Source organism: Gasterosteus aculeatus, chromosome 1 (assembly GCF_964276395.1).
Source record: "Gasterosteus aculeatus chromosome 1, fGasAcu3.hap1.1, whole genome shotgun sequence".
NCBI classification, from domain to species: domain Eukaryota; kingdom Metazoa; phylum Chordata; class Actinopteri; order Perciformes; family Gasterosteidae; genus Gasterosteus; species Gasterosteus aculeatus.
This window is the reverse complement of record NC_135688.1, coordinates 10,318,484-10,334,608: the sequence shown is the minus strand read 5'-3', so window position 1 is coordinate 10,334,608 and position 16,125 is coordinate 10,318,484.

Genomic DNA, 16,125 nt, shown 5'->3' with positions numbered 1-16,125 from the left:
GGAAGTGAAGTTACCCAGGGAGACAAGAGGCAGAAAACTACAAAATAAAACAGGACATGAACTCAAACCGTGACAGATTTTAAAATGCTCAACAGCTCAACATCTCGAACCTCCTTACCTCTTTCCATAGCTTCCATTTAATTCTATATTGCAATTCCATTTCTCGCAAACGTACAGATTGAGCCTTTTGACACTCCTTTTGACACTATTACCTGTTCTGCCTTTCCAACAGTTAAACCAGCAGACCCATGTAGGAGCTGCTCCTCATTAAGCCAAGGTTTGAAATGGTGAGGTTGACACAAGTACATAAGGAGAAACTGCAGGAGCTGGAGTTGAGGTTGGTCTTGGTTCATATCTTATTTGGTATGAAAGTTTTCATTTCGTTTCTACTTTTTGTCTATTAATTATAATTTGCACCTGTCACTGAGGATGGCTTTCACATGTGTGTATAAAAACTCAGCGTTTTTACTGCTCGGAGACGCTATTTACACTGAACGCTGAAATACGTGCTTGTGTATTCGACCAAGCAATAGTTAGAGCCAGATATACCTGCGGAGAATTGCTCATATAATTTTTTTCTCTTCTAAATAAATGTTAACTTTAATTGATTAATGTGTTGCGATCCTTCTCATCAACCAACTCGGGGGGATCAGAGATCCCGACAAGGTCAAGATCTGAAGCTGCGCAAGCTACACCTAGTCATCATTTTTGATGTAGCTAGGAACAAGGATTTAGTATAAAGGTACTTTTCCCACTTTGAGCGTGTTGCTATCGCCTTAGTGTGGCCTAAAGGATTCTGGACACTGCTTTTGCAGTGTGTACTCACAGGTAGAGCTCAGGAGGCTTATTCATCTTTAACTCTGACTCAAAACCCAGATTACAGTATGATCGTTAAGGCATCATTTTGTGTGCCTACGAGTTGGTCCCTTAGTTCTACGGACAGAGGTTTAGAGGGTATCTTAAGCAAACATTTTTGAGTTTGCTAGAGAAAAGGACATTTTCTGTGTCTGAGTCTCCTTTAGTTCCCATAACAAATGCTGCAGTGGGACACTTTTGGATTTTGTTTTGTTGAGAAAGGTCAACGCTGTCAAACTGCACTGCTCTCAATACAAAGTCAGAAGGTACTGAGTCTGTAGGGCTAATAGTTTCAATACCACAGCAGTTGCCCTGTGTAGAAGATGGTCCTAGTCAGCCCAATAAGGAACGCACTGAGCCTGACCCCTCTGCACTGGCATTAGCAGTGTCTGATTCTTGGAAGCTCATCCTAAATTGCATTCTTTGGCCTACAGAACTGGTTTGTGGTGGGAGTTTTGCCTTTCTCTGAGAAGACCAGTAGTGTGTGAGTCAGAGGATGTGGGATGATGTTGCTCAAAGCCACACTGTGTACTTGCATACTCTGGGGGAAGTGGAAGTGTTCGGATTTTAGGAAATGGTGTGGCTCGAGCGACTGTATGTGTATTTGTTGTCTTGAGTCAGAAGGTCAGCTGCAGCTCCCTGATGCTGAGTCACTGATGAGGGAGTGAGAGTGTTGGGCGAGTGCAGCGAAAAGCACAGTTGCCTATGAGGGTGAAAAAGGGGAAGTTTTGCAGTTAAGCAGTTTAATTGTGAAAATAGACCCGTAGGCAGGGTTGCCAGGTCTGTGTGACAAAACCAGCCCAATGGCCAATCAAACCCAGCCCAAAACCAGCCCAATAGCCAATAAAACCAGTAACCAGTATCAATATCAGAACTCAAAATATGCCCCTGCCAAACCATATACACTGCTTTTAAAGTCCAACAGCATTGCTATCATTGCCAAATGTATTGTAGTATATACAAAGTAACACCAAATGTTAAGTATGCCAGCATTAAAAGCACCCAGGTCCTAAAATGGCCTTGTGTAATTAGATACAGTATATTATCACAAATAAAATATAGATCTGTGAACGTGTAGACCAATTCACTGACGGACAAACTAACCTGTTGCTTTGTCTTTAGGCTTTCTCCTCCCTTTTCTCTCTTCCTCCCTGCCTGGACAACATGAATGTACTGTTTTTACTTCATATGCATTTACTGTAGTTAATGCAATACCTTATTTCAACTGAAACACCTTATCATGTTGCTTCACTATATTTTAATCATATGCTTATAGTTCATACATGTGTAAATAGGCTATGCATTTACTGAATTAAAATAATTTCAGCTTACCTGTTTGACTAAAACAAGAAAAGAAGAGAAAAACTCCTTGAAATTGAACTATTTACAATTTCCAATGTCTTCTGTTTAGACGCTTTAAAATCCTTCGCCCTCTTGGTCCTTGTCATACATGTCTGTACTGAACAAGGCCAGCATCTCTCTGGTTGGCTCGAACTGGTGGCAGCGAGCGCGAGACTGAGAGCGTTATGCGTATGTGGGCGTGTCCCATGTCCATGTGTGTACGTGCTGATCTGGAGAATAAATTATTTCATTTAAAATATGGATTTTTATTTAAAGATATTCATGTAATTTGCATGCAAAATAGGTCTACCCGAACCAGCGGACAAAAAATTCAACCCGCGGCAACACTTCAAAAGTAGCCCAATTCCGCGGGAAAACCACGGACCTGGCAACACTGCCCGTAGGCCCTGTGACGGCCCTGCCTATAGGCCTACTGGTGAATGTCTGTGACGTAATTTTCTGTTTCTCCGAGGTGATTCCATCAACCTGATTGAGGGCAGCTGGGGGTATAAAAGCGCATGGTTGCTGCCTGCCTGAAACTGCTGACGTACACACCTCATTTTTGCTTTACTTTAGGTTTTGTTACTTTACTAAAATAAATATATTTTATATTAGCTTTGCACTGTGTCTCTCCCGTTTTTGTCATCTTCTTTGAGCCGGATCATGACAGCTGTGAGATGCATGTACTGGTAAAATATATTATAACATTGTTTTGTGCTAAAGCCGTGTCTCAAGTGTCCTGTATTTGACCCTGACGTGCAAAGAGCAGCATGATACAAAATGTTAGTTTGCAGCTGTGTCCTGCCTGAGAAGGGAGGGCGGTTGACTCGATCTCATAGAAGCTTCAAAACAAAGGACTTCTGTTCATGGCCTTGGTTCATATCTTATTCGGTACGAAAGTTCCGGATCCACGTTTTTACTTTATGTCAATTAATTATGATTTGCACCGGCCACTGAGGAGGATCTTGCTGTGTGTGTGTGCTACCCTCATCTTCACCTGGGTTCTTATCTCAACCTAGTTTGCAGCTTCTTAACTGGCACGGAGAATGTCCTTCACATGTGTATAAAAACTCAGTGTTTTTACTGCTCGGAGACGCCATTACACCGAGCGCTGAGATGAGTGCTTGTGTGTTTGACCTCCTGCTTGCAAGGAATAGTTAGAGCAAGATATCTGCGGAGAATTGCTCATGTAATTTTTTTCTCTTCTAAATAAATGTTAACTTTAATTGATCAACATGTTGCGATCCTTCTCAGCAACCAACTCGGGGGGATCGGAGATCCTGACACAGCCCTAATCAAGTGGCGTTGTTTAAATTAATCTATTACAAAAGATAAAGGCAATAAGGAATTGCATGAAGTCCAGTTTCCAGTTGTAATAACCCTAATTTTTACTGTCTCTAAGATCGGTGTAAGGAAGGTTGTTAGTACGTATGCATCAGTTCAACACATAAGTACGACTTTGCAGTATCCGGTTCAGAAATGGACTCCATCTTTTCCTGACAGCTTTGACAGTGATGAAGAATGTGAAGATTGTGTGTACAATATTTGGTCTTAGTAAAACAGTATATGTTCCTATTACTTAGAGTTAATGAAGTGGTGTTTGTGCATTTACACCACTGATAAGAGTTTGTATGTAGACTTGTTTTTGTTTTAAAATGTTCACATTTTCTTTGATTATTTGATCAATCTGTCCCTTTTCAGCTGTATTGAGCCATTTGACTGCACTTTAGGCTCGTATTGATTATTTATGTATTTATCATTTTTCTATATGCTAGTTTGTAATAAATACTTAATAGCAAAAAAGTTTACGATACTTTTGGTTTCTCACGAGGCCTTACTCCACAAATTTCTACCACAGAGAGCACCTAGATGAAGGTGTGGGTTCATATAAATGCCTCCTTGCTCTGCCCTCACTCTGCCTGCCACCAGACCCTGTGGTCTTTAGTTAGATGTTTGTTCGGTGATCAGTAATATACTGTTGACTTTGTGTGTCCAAGCCAGTCGTAACACTGCTGCTCTGTGAAATCCTTCCTGATCCTGTGCGTCACTGACTCTCTCTCTCTGTAGAGTTCATGTTATTCTTCCCACCTCTGGTGGTTAGACTCACACGTCTTGGTGCAACTAATATATTCTGTGGCCTCCAAACCCTCACCTTCACCTTCCTGCGGTTTGCGTTTGGGTCCAAAATAATTTTCTCTCGTGACTTGCCCATGAGACAAATACTAAAAACTAAACCAGCCTTGTCTGAGAATTATTTACAGCTTAATGAGTGTACACAATATATTTAGGCACTCAGGCATGTACAAAACTAAAGGGCACCCATCGCCAAAATTATTCAAGAAATTAAAAAAAATTAACCAAATTAAATAATGAATTAAATAAACACAGTGGAATATTTTAAGCTTATGCATACATTAAAGGAGCTTTACAGGAACATCCTCCTTGTTGCCATCTCTTGGAAGATGTTTACTGTATTTTTTACAGTTGAAGCATAAGCAGCATTATACCACAAAATACCTCACCAAACTGTCATATAGCTCAACGTAAGACCTACCTTTCATTTCAATAATTGTATATTAAACAAAACAAGTGAACTTGTCTAATTTGTAGAACAGTAAAACTGCCTTTAAATTGTCTGTCTGTCTGTATCTCTCTCCCTCTCTGCCTTCATTAAACATGACAAACGTCAGTAAACAGCTGGATAAGGCTTTGAAATCATAGATTTTGTGATTTTTTTTTTGTGTCTCAATTTTTTACGAAACGTTGGACCAGTTACATTACATTACATGTCATTTAGCTGACGCTTTTATCCAAAGCAACTTGCAATAAGTGCATTCAACCATAGGGATGCAAAATCAGAAGAGCAAGAAACAAGATCAAGATCATCAAATAAGCCAATTTACAAACACTTACACTTAACACTTAAATTTACAAGTACAATTTAAGTGCTACAATTTGTTAGTCTTTTAGTGGAGGTAGAGTCTGAAGAGGTGTGTCTTTAGTTTGCGGCGGAAGATGTGAAGGCTCTCTGCGTTCCTGGTGTCTTTACAGAGCTCGTTCCACCATTTCGGAGCAAGGACAGCAAAGAGTCGTGATCTAGTCTAGTGTTTTGCTCTCAGTGAGGGAGGAACGAGCAGTTTGGCAGATGCAGAGCGGAGTGTCCGGGTTGGGATGTAGGGTTTGACCATGTCCTGCATGTAGCCTGGACCCGACCCATTCACAGCTGCGACAGTTGCGATTTAATGTTTTCAGCTGTGCTAATGTTGTGGTTAATTTATAACCAAACAATGTCAGAGATTCTATGAACACCGTCATCACTTGTTGGTTTGATGCTGCAGCTGGACACCGGTGGCTGGCCGCACCAGACGCCTCGGTAGGCCGGATATAATTCTCTCGTTAGGTCTAAACCAAAGGGTTCATTTTTGTATTTGGTTAAAGATATTTAGCAATACTGTCACGCCCTAATTGTGTTCACCTGTTTTTCCCCTGTCTCCCCCCACACCAGGTGTTCCCTGTTTGTCAATTATCCCTTGGGCATATAACCTGTGTCTTCTCCCTGTTCTTGTTGCTAGTTCGTCTTGTGTGTTTCACCAGGTCTTTTATCGTCGTAGTTCCCAGTTGATTCTAGAGATCCCCCGTGTACTGACGCCTGCCTGCCTGCCTGCCTGCCTGCCTGCCTGCCTGCCTGCCTGCCTGCCCGCCCGCCTGCTTGCCTGCCTCCAACAACGACACTGCCTGCCACCTCTGTACCTCCGACCTCCTGTGTACCGAACTCCGGCCTTTCATCAGTTATTTGCTTCTGTAACATATTGGTGGTGGTATTGCTTTCTTATAATGACAGACTCTGCTAAATAAAACAAGACAAGGTAGGTACATTTCCAGCTCGGAGATGACGGAGGACTATCGCCATGGCCATTTCTCTTTTCCCCCATTTGCTGTCTACCTCTTCAGTGCCAAAAAAAATAACCTTTAACCCTATAGTTTATAGCCACCCTATTGATTTACACAAAGTCCAGCTACGGTTTATGAAAAACAAGTGTTTGACCATCCAGACCGGGCAGCTAGAAAATAAGGTAATGTTACTACAATTTATTACAAATAATTTAAACAAACATGAGGCATGTAATCATTAATGGCAATCCATCATGTAGAAATTTACGCAAATACCATGAATGTCAAATTCATGGATTGTGGCATTAAAGGAAAGATTTTGTGCAAATCCATCACGTAGATGTTGAGATACTTTGCAAGATAACTGCAAACTTTCACATGCTGGTGGTTTTTCAGGGAGGGTCAGTGGACCACTAAAGTAATTGATTCAGGGTTGTCTTGTAAAATTTGAATGGCATTCAATTTGTTGAGATGGACAATGGCTTGGATGTATTGTAAAGCTGTGGCCGCCATTACATGCTGCATCTCAGAACACTGTTAAAATGCTGCTCTTCTGACTTTGATCCACCTGTGTTACTGTTATGATCCGGCTCCAAGGCCACAACAAATACAAGAAACCACGCTACAGGGATTATCAGCCAACAATTTTTATTCTCCAAATTAACCTATTAGACCACCGAAGCCGCCATTGCGCTGGGGAACAGGAGAAAGCCAGAAGTCGCGCCCAAACACTCAGAAAGGGGCAGGTTTTAATGCACTCAAGACAGTGGCCAGCTGCGTCTGATTGGCCTGATGGCCTCAGCTCCACTCCACCAGGAAGTTCACCCTGTAACACACACACAGACAGAGACACACTCACAAATACCCTGGCAGTGGCCCTGGGGCCGTCACACCCCCGCCCATAAAGACAGGGTCCCCACTGGAACCCTGACCAACAACCACTATAAAGTTATAACATTTAAACTTTTTTTTTATTGTAACGGTCTTTAATTATTCCTTAAATTCCTATTTACACCTAACTGTCACTAAACCCAATACAAAGTCCCCTGAACAGTACTTGCTCCTTTCGCCTCCATCCTGTGGCCTTACACTCATCTCTGCAACTGGTACCTGGAAGCGATTTAAGAGTGAGGTAGAGACACCACAATGAAGAACTAGAGAACAATCACTGACATGGGGCTCTGGACAAATGAGACAATACCCTGTTTAAATCCGAAAGTACCTCAGAGTTCTTACGCCGACCAGTTAACAATGCAGTCATGATTTGGTAAATCATCCTCACAAGCAGCTTCCCTGCGAGACAAAACTGTTACCAACACACTCACTGAGGATCATCTGCCCGTGCACTCAATTCCTGAGATACCCGGGTATGATATGCCTTCAACATTGATTTTACAGTTTGGTGGGCACGTTCCAGCGCTCCTTGGCTTTGCGCATGGTACGCAGAAGACTAGTTGTGCTGCACATGAAACAGTTTCAATACCTGTGCGAATAAGTGAGAGAAATTTGACCCTTGATCCCTCTGAATGGTTCTAGGAATGCCGAAGATGGATATGAACTGACCCAGCGCACGCACCACTGATTTTGCTGTTAGCGTGCGTAACGGGTATGCTGCGGGGTATCTGGTGCTACTGCACATAAGTTAAATACATTGCACCTGACCTTGAACTAGGAAGAGGGCCTACACAATCAATAATCAGGTGCTCAAATGGCTGGTTTACAACAGGAATCAAATACAGGGGAGCAACTTTCACTTTCTGATTTGGCTTACCAGTTAACTGACAAGTGTGGCACGTTTTGATGTAGCTTGCAACAATTTTCTTAATCCGCGGCCAGAAAAAATGTCTAAGGACCCCATCATGGGTTTTACCAACCCCCATGTGCCCTGACTCATCATGAGCGACACGCAAAATCAAATCACAAAATTTGGAGGGAACAACAATCTGATACACAGGATCACCAACAAAGCTCTCACAATGTGGCACCCACTTCCGAACCAGTACCTCATTTTGTACGAAGTAACCATGTGCCCGATCTTTCACCTCATCCACCTGCAGAACAGACTGAAAAAGCTCCTTTAGCGTAACATCGGCTCTTTGCTCACGCGCCAATTCACTATGGGAGACAGACAAGGGAGTGTTAGACAAAGTCATTACAAACAACTCCAATGCCTCACTCTCTACGTCTTCCACCTCTATAGGCTCTGCATAATTAGTCGCCCGCTTCATGGCGCGCGTCACAGCGCAGGCCGTGAACACTTCAAGAAACTGCTTTTCATTCTCATCAGGGCCGTTACTACCCAGCGGTACTGGGACCACCACGCTACTTCCCCAAACACGTGCTCCTGCCACATCATTTCCTAGAATTACAGTGACACCGTCTATGGGCAAAGCAGGACGTACTCCCATTTTCACTTCGCCCTCAAACAAGTCTGAATGGAGCACAAGTTTATGTACAGGAACATGAAAAATAGACATACTCATGCCCAAAACAGGTACAAAAGATCCAGTATCAGTTTCCTCAGAAAACGGCAAAGCAGACTCTAGAACAAATGAATCAAATGCTCCCGTGTCCCATAAGATAGTCACTGGCACCCTCCTGTTATTTCCAACCAACGACGCATGTCCTTTTGAAATAAACGGCAAGTATGAGCTTAAGTCAGGCTTTGACATCACAACTGGTGACTCGACCCTCGATTGGTCTGAAAGCACATTGGAAATTGGTGCCGCCAGAGCCACCGGCTTTACATGAGTTACATCTTGCCTATTCCGTAACTTAAACGCCACGCAGTCTCTCTTCCAGTGACCGTATCTATGACAAAAATGACACTCAGAGTCACAGACTCCATGATCAACTCTCTGTTCTCGAGGCAAACCCCCACCTGACGCCCTAGAAAAAAACATCCCTCCTGCAGGTGCAACATTTCCCCCAGACAAAGCATGCGTGCGGACATCGACACCGCTACCTTTGTGGGTCAAGAAATAATCATCCGCAAGGGCAGCAGCCTCCCCTGCTGTCCTCACCTTCCGTTCACTTATGTACATGGCAATTCGTTCTGGAACTGAATTCTTAAACTGTTCAAGCACCATCAAGTTACACAAGTCATCAAAATCCTTCACTTCTGAGGCCGAGCACCATCGACTAAAGTGAATCCCCAAATCACGGGCAAATTCAAGATATGATTTATCTCCCTTTTTCCAACTCCTAAAACGCTGACGGTATACTTCAGGGACTAACTCATACGTTTTCATTACAGCAGTTTTAACCTTTGCATAATCACCGCTGTCTTCCAGAGACAACAAGGAAAAAACCTCCTGAGCACGCCCAGTTAACACACATTGTAGCAAAACGATACGGTCTGAATCAACCCAGCCCCTCGTGTCTGCAATCCGCTCAAACAACGTGAAGAATACATCCACGTCTTTCTCACTAAATTTAGGCACCAAGCGCAAACTATTCAAAATATCACTTGAATTACCGCTGCTTCGAGCCAACTCTTCATTCCTGGAGAAGTCATAGAATTTACCTTCTTTAACTAAACTCAGTCTCTCACTTTCCAAATCTAGCTTTGCCATTTCGGTTTGTTGCCTCATTTTTTCTAGTGCCAACACTTTATCAACTTCTGCTTGCTGCATCATCTGTTCCAACTCTAACTCTTTCTCCTTCTCCAACTTCATCCGCAATATCAACATTTCTTTTTGCTGTTCAAAGTTTAAAGCTACACTATGAGCCATATCCTGCGAACACCCATCCAAAGCCAAATTAGTAGGACTATGTGATTTTTGTACAGGTGTTAAAACACCCATATCATACAAATGTGCCCTTATAGTAGATCTAACGTTTTCCTTTAACCTTCTGTCGCCTACACTGATTTTATAATGGTCAGCTATCTTTAACAACTGATCCCTAGTACACTGATCCAAAAATTCCTCCGAAGGAATAGCAATGAACTCATCTACTTCTGCCATGATGATGAACACCACCTGAAGGATGCACAACAGCAAATCAGTCCCCGGTAAACAAAAGAATGTATAGTATTGACCTAAATAGTGCGCAACACAGACCACAAAATAACCTCGAAATTGAGCATCCCCTCTAAACTGCCTAACCCGATCTATCTAACTTAACCCTAGTCTTCAGGAGTTATTTGCGGCGGGTATTTACGCACTAAAACCCAGTAGTTTGGTTAAGCGACCAGCAAGCCGGCAACTTCGCCACAACCATGGACGTGCTCCCGAGACAACCGCTGCAGCCACTTTCACCCCACACTACATTCCTGTGCACACGCATCCTAAAGAGGAAAACGCGCTATACCTACAGGGGAATTGGCTCAATATATACATTTGCGCAACCAAAAAGGTCAACACTTACCTTCCTTGTCCCGTGACTAGACAGAAACCAACTTGCACCAATGATTCCAAATCATTCCACAGCTTGGTCATTTCCCTTACGTAGGTTTACACACAAAAAAACACATCACTTAACCTCTGCTAATAGTACAATTTCCAAGTTGGACGAGCCCCCAATTTGTTATGATCCGGTTCCAAGGCCACAACAAATACAAGAAACCACGCTGCAGGGATTATCAGCCAACAATTTTTATTCTCCAAATTAACCGATTAGACCACCATAGCCGCCATTGCGCTGGGGAACAGGAGAAAGCCAGAAGTCGCGCCCAAACACTCAGAAAGGGGCAGGTTTTAATGCACTCAAGACAGTGGCCAGCTGCGTCTGATCTGCCTGATGGCCTCAGCTCCACTCCACCAGGAAGTTCACCCTGTAACACACAAACAGACAGAGACACACCCACAAATACCCTGGCAGTGGCCCTGGGGCCGTCACACTGTGAAGATGAAACTGCATGGACAGCACATATAAGCAGTTTTCATTTTAGGCCACTGTATGATTTGTTACTCCTTTGTCCTAAATATTATTAGAAAATGCCTTTGAATATTAGTTTATTCGACTGAGCTACTTTTGTGAATCCTGTGGAAATAATTTATCACACATTTGGTTGCTGATTTATGTTTAAACCATACTGTAACGTGGGTGGTTACGAGGGAGGTTCACAGGAACAAATTATACACAAATGGCTGGTTCCTAATCAAGCTTTATTGTGATTCTGGCAGCAGTATGTTTAAATCTCTGTGTCGGTATGGAATGCCGTTTTAGTCAAAATTAAATAAATGAACAAATACATAAATACATGAAATATGCATTGGAAATACATCATGAAGTAAATAAATGAGGCAATAAATACATAAATATTAAATACATTTAATTATTTCATCGTACTTTTATTTCATAATGCCACTTTTCATTTCCAGAGTCTTTTATTTCATAATGCCGGTTTTCATTTCCAGAGACTTATTTCATAATGCCGTTTTACATTTCACGTTCTTATATGCAAATCAGGGGGCGTGGCTACATCTAACATTCAGAACAGACAACAGAGCCGTGTGCAAAAAAAGGCTGGCTAAGGGACGTGAGTGTTGACATAATGGAAGACATCGGTGGGCTCCGAGGTAGCATGCTAGCATTAGCAGATCAAATCGATCAACATGGGTTTTCTGCAGATATACGATTTTGACACATATTGAGGGTTTTTGGGAAATACTAGGGCGGATAAGTGCTCTTCAAGATGTATACATAGACGACAAAATTTTAAATTGTTTAAGACTGATTGAGCACCGCGTGCGTGTGGAAGAGGTCCAAGTTGATGAAGTCAACATTAGCGCTGGTACTACAAGCACAGGTGCTGGACGCCCGCCTCTGGATATTCCTGGCGACAAGCTGGCTAACTTTGTGTTGTCCGGTCTATCAACCCGAGAAATTTATCCGCACTTATCCGCCCTAGTATTTCCAAAAGACCCTCAATATGTGTCAAAATTGTATCTGCGGAAAACCCATGTTGATCGATTCGATCTGCTAATGCTAGCATGCTACCTCGGAGCCCACCGATGTCTTCCATTATGTCAACACTCACGTCCCTTAGCCAGCCTTTTTTTGCACACGGCTCTGTTGTCTGTTCTGAATGTTAGATGTAGCCACGCCCCCTGATTTGCATATAAGAACGTGAAATGTAAAACGGCATTATGAAATAAGTCTCTGGAAAGGGCCCACCGATGTCTTCCATTATGTCAACACTCACGTCCCTTAGCCAGCCTTTTTTTTTTACACACGGCTCTGTTGAAAAGTGGCATTATGAAATAAAAGTACCATGAAATGAAAAGTGGCATTATAAAATAAAAGTACCATGAAATAATTAAATGTATTTAATATTTATGTATTTATTGCATCATTTATTTCATGATGTATTTCAAATGCATATTTCATGTATTTATGTATTACATTACATTACATGTCATTTAGCGGACGCTTTTATCCAAAGCGACGTACAATAAGTGCATTCAACCATAGGGTACAAACTCAGGAGAACAAGAAACAAGAAAGTGCAATTTCCTCAAAAAAGCCAATTTACAATTTGCTATAGATGAGTGACGTTACAAGTACAATTTAAGTGCTACAATTTGTTAGTCTTTAGTCGAGGTAGAGTCTGAAGAGGTGTGTCTTTAGTTTGCGGCGGAAGATGTGAAGGCTCTCTGTGGTCCTGATGTCTTCAGAGAGCTCGTTCCACCATTTCGGCGCAAGGACAGCGAAGAGTCGAGATCTAGTCGAGTGTTTTGCTCTCAGTGAGGGAGGGACGAGTAGTTTTGCAGATGCAGAGCGGAGTGTGCGGGTTGGGATGTAGGGTTTGACCATGTCCTGGATGTAAGCTGGACCCGATCCATTCACAGCATGGTACGTGAGCACCAATGTTTTGAACTGGATGCGGGCGGCCACCGGTAGCCAGTGAAGAGAGCGGAGGAGTGGAGTAGTGTGGGAGAATTTCGGAAGGTTGAAGACCAGTCGAGCTGCTGCATTCTGAATGAGCTGCAGAGGTCGAATGGCGGTGGCAGGGAGACCAGCCAGGAGGGAGTTGCAGTAGTCAAGGCGAGAGATGACAAGAGCCTGAATCAGTACCTGCGCTGCCTTCTGAGTGAGAAGGGGACGTATTTTCCTGATGTTGTAGAGCGTGTATCTACAGAATCGCGTTGTCGCGGTGATGTTGGGAGTCAGGGAGAGTTGGCTGTCGAGTGTGACGCCGAGGTTCTTAGCGGTCAAAGTGGGCGTTAGTACGGAGTTCCCAAAGTTGACTGTCAGGTCCTGGGTAAGCGAATCTTTTCCGGGAAAGAGAAGTAGTTCAGTCTTGTCGGGGTTGATTTTCAGATGGTGGGCGGACATCCACTGGGTGATGTCAGTTAGACAGGCAGAGATCCGAGCCGCCACCTGGGTGTCCGAGTGAGGGAAGGAGAGAATTAGTTGGGTGTCATCGGCATAGCTGTGGGAAGAGAAGCCATGCGAGCGAATGACAGCGGAAAGAGAGTTAGTGTAAAGCGAAAACAGGAGGGGACCCAGCACGGAACCCTGAGGAACTCCAGTAGTAAGAGGACAAGGTTCCGACACAGAACCTCGCCAGGTTACCCGGTAGGTGCGGCCGTCGAGGTAGGACGAGAGAAGGGAGAGAGCAGAGCCTGTGACACCAAGTTCCTGAAGGGAGGAAATAAGGATCTGGTGGTTGACCGTGTCAAATGCAGCAGAGAGGTCCAGAAGGATGAGGACAGAGGAGAGAGAGGCGGCTCTAGCAGTGTGGAGTTGCTCTGAGACAGCAAGGAGAGCAGTCTCTGTGGAGTGGCCTGCCTTGAAACCTGACTGGTGGGGGTCAAGGAGGTTGTTACAGTGGAGATAAGAGGAGAGTTGAAACGGGAAGAGGTTACTAGGGTAAGAATTTGATTAGGAGAGAGGGCGGTGAAAGAGGAAAGTGAGGGCGAAAGAGGTGAGGTCGGTGGGACGCGAGAAGTAGGAGGTGGGTTTGAGAAGGAGGAGCGTATGTCAGCTATTTTCTTGGTGAAGTAATTGACAAAGTCTCCCGGAAGAAGGGTGGAGGGGGGAGGAGGGGTAGGGGGTTTGAATGTATTTATTCATTTATTTAATTTTGACTAAAACGGCATTCCATATGTCGGGACTCCTCGTCTCACTTGTCATCTCTCTTTGGCAGATTGCCACTACTGCTTATAAAACAGGGAGACAAACAATTGCAAGCAGCTGAGGACAATAGCACATCAACACGGTAACCGTTCCCTGATCCACTCCCCCACTCGCTCTCCTCTGTAACCACAAGTACTAAATCAAGACTCAATCATCAAGTGGCCGGCATGAGTCATCCAGAAGTCCAAAACTGGAGGAAAGTGGAAAAATAATCCTGCACCGGATTCTCATTATGGTGATCCGGTGAGGTCATATCCTCAAAAAAATAGTTTCTTATCCTCCATTGGTTGTTACTCAGCATGTGCCAATGTGCTGATGCAATGTTGTGTCACTTATTGTAAGTCGCTTTGGTTAAAAGCGTGAGCTAAATGACATGTCATGTAATGTATTGTAATAGTGAGTAATGGTCAGCTATTTGTGAAGATTCTTGAATTTGTTTCAAACCATTTACAAATGTAGGCCATTACACAGATATGTCTCCCTCTGCTGGAGTGGCCGTTATTTCCCATTCAACAAGTCACTGAAGTGCAGTAAACTGTTTAAATTAAAAACATCTTCTTCAAATTATGCATTGGCCTTTTCTAATCCATTGATCAAATTGTCAATGCCAGTGTTTGTAACTATTAAGTGGAAATGTAATATTTAATGTGTATGTAATTATTTTAGAAATGAAAACCACATTATTTGATAGAGTTTTTATATTATGATGCAATACCATTAATCAAAAACAACAGAGGAACGACCCTATTTTATTTTTTATTTTGTTCGGAGAGAGGAGGAGGGGGTTGGAGGATCTTACAGTGTCCCTTTGTCCTCAAAGGGGGCCTTGACAGAAAAGGTTTAGGAACTACTGGACTAACTAAACCAACTAATGAGAGACCTTTTAAAATACTTTCTTTTTCCCAGTTAATCCCGAGCAGTGGCATTCTGCTACGGAATAACTAGAAATGTTGTGGACACCTGCAAACAATGCACTGCAGTTAAGTGTTCTCTTTAATGAAATAATAGCCACATGCTCCCTCTCTATGAGAGAATTGGCAAAAAAATAGAACTATCTTTAATAATGATGTTGCGTGTATATGCAACTGGAAAGTTAGATCAAACTTTCTCTTTGCTTTGGAATATCAACTCAAATATGTTTTGTATAAAGACCCTGAGTTGAAATGATCAGGTTTTTTGATAAATAGTAATGTCGTGTTCATTAAACTTCAAGAAGGAAATAAACCTTGGTTCTCAAAGTTTATTCCTGCAAGAAGCAGTCAGAAGATCTGCAGCATAAATATATTTTGCTTCTAATTTTTATCTAGATTATGCAGAGACTGTCAGTATTGTGACACACGACTGACACTTGCCAACGCGGCAGGGTCTCAAGAAGGATCTCGGTCTTATTGCAATAGTGGTTGAATTCAGCAGTTGTAGTGCTTCAAGGGCACGTCGAAAAGTTTTCCATTTGTAATTTTTCTTTTGAAACATAAAAGGATAATCATATCTACAGGAACCTGAAGCTGCTTCACCTCCTGTGTGAGGAATGGACATGATGTGGGGAAGTTATTTGGAAGAGCCAGTCCGACCCCTCTCACCCCGGACAAAACCTGTTTGTGCCCCTTCCATCTGGCAGGAGGCTGAGGTCCATCAAGACTAAGACCTCCCACCACACGAACAGTTTCCTCCCGTCGGCACCAACAGAGCCCGCTCCCCCTGACTGACTCTGTCATTCCACCGGTCACTTTCACTTGTCACTTTCTGTTCGCTGGTGCACTTTATTTAAAAATTTTAAATATTTCTAACTTTTTAACTTTTATTCCTTTATTTTTAAACTACCCCGTAGCATTATACTACTAACTCATAGCATTATATTTTATTTTATTCCTCGTGCATTGTTTTGTCGTCCATTATCGTATACTGTCTGCTGTTACGCACCGACCGCCAGGTCACATTCCTTGTATGTAT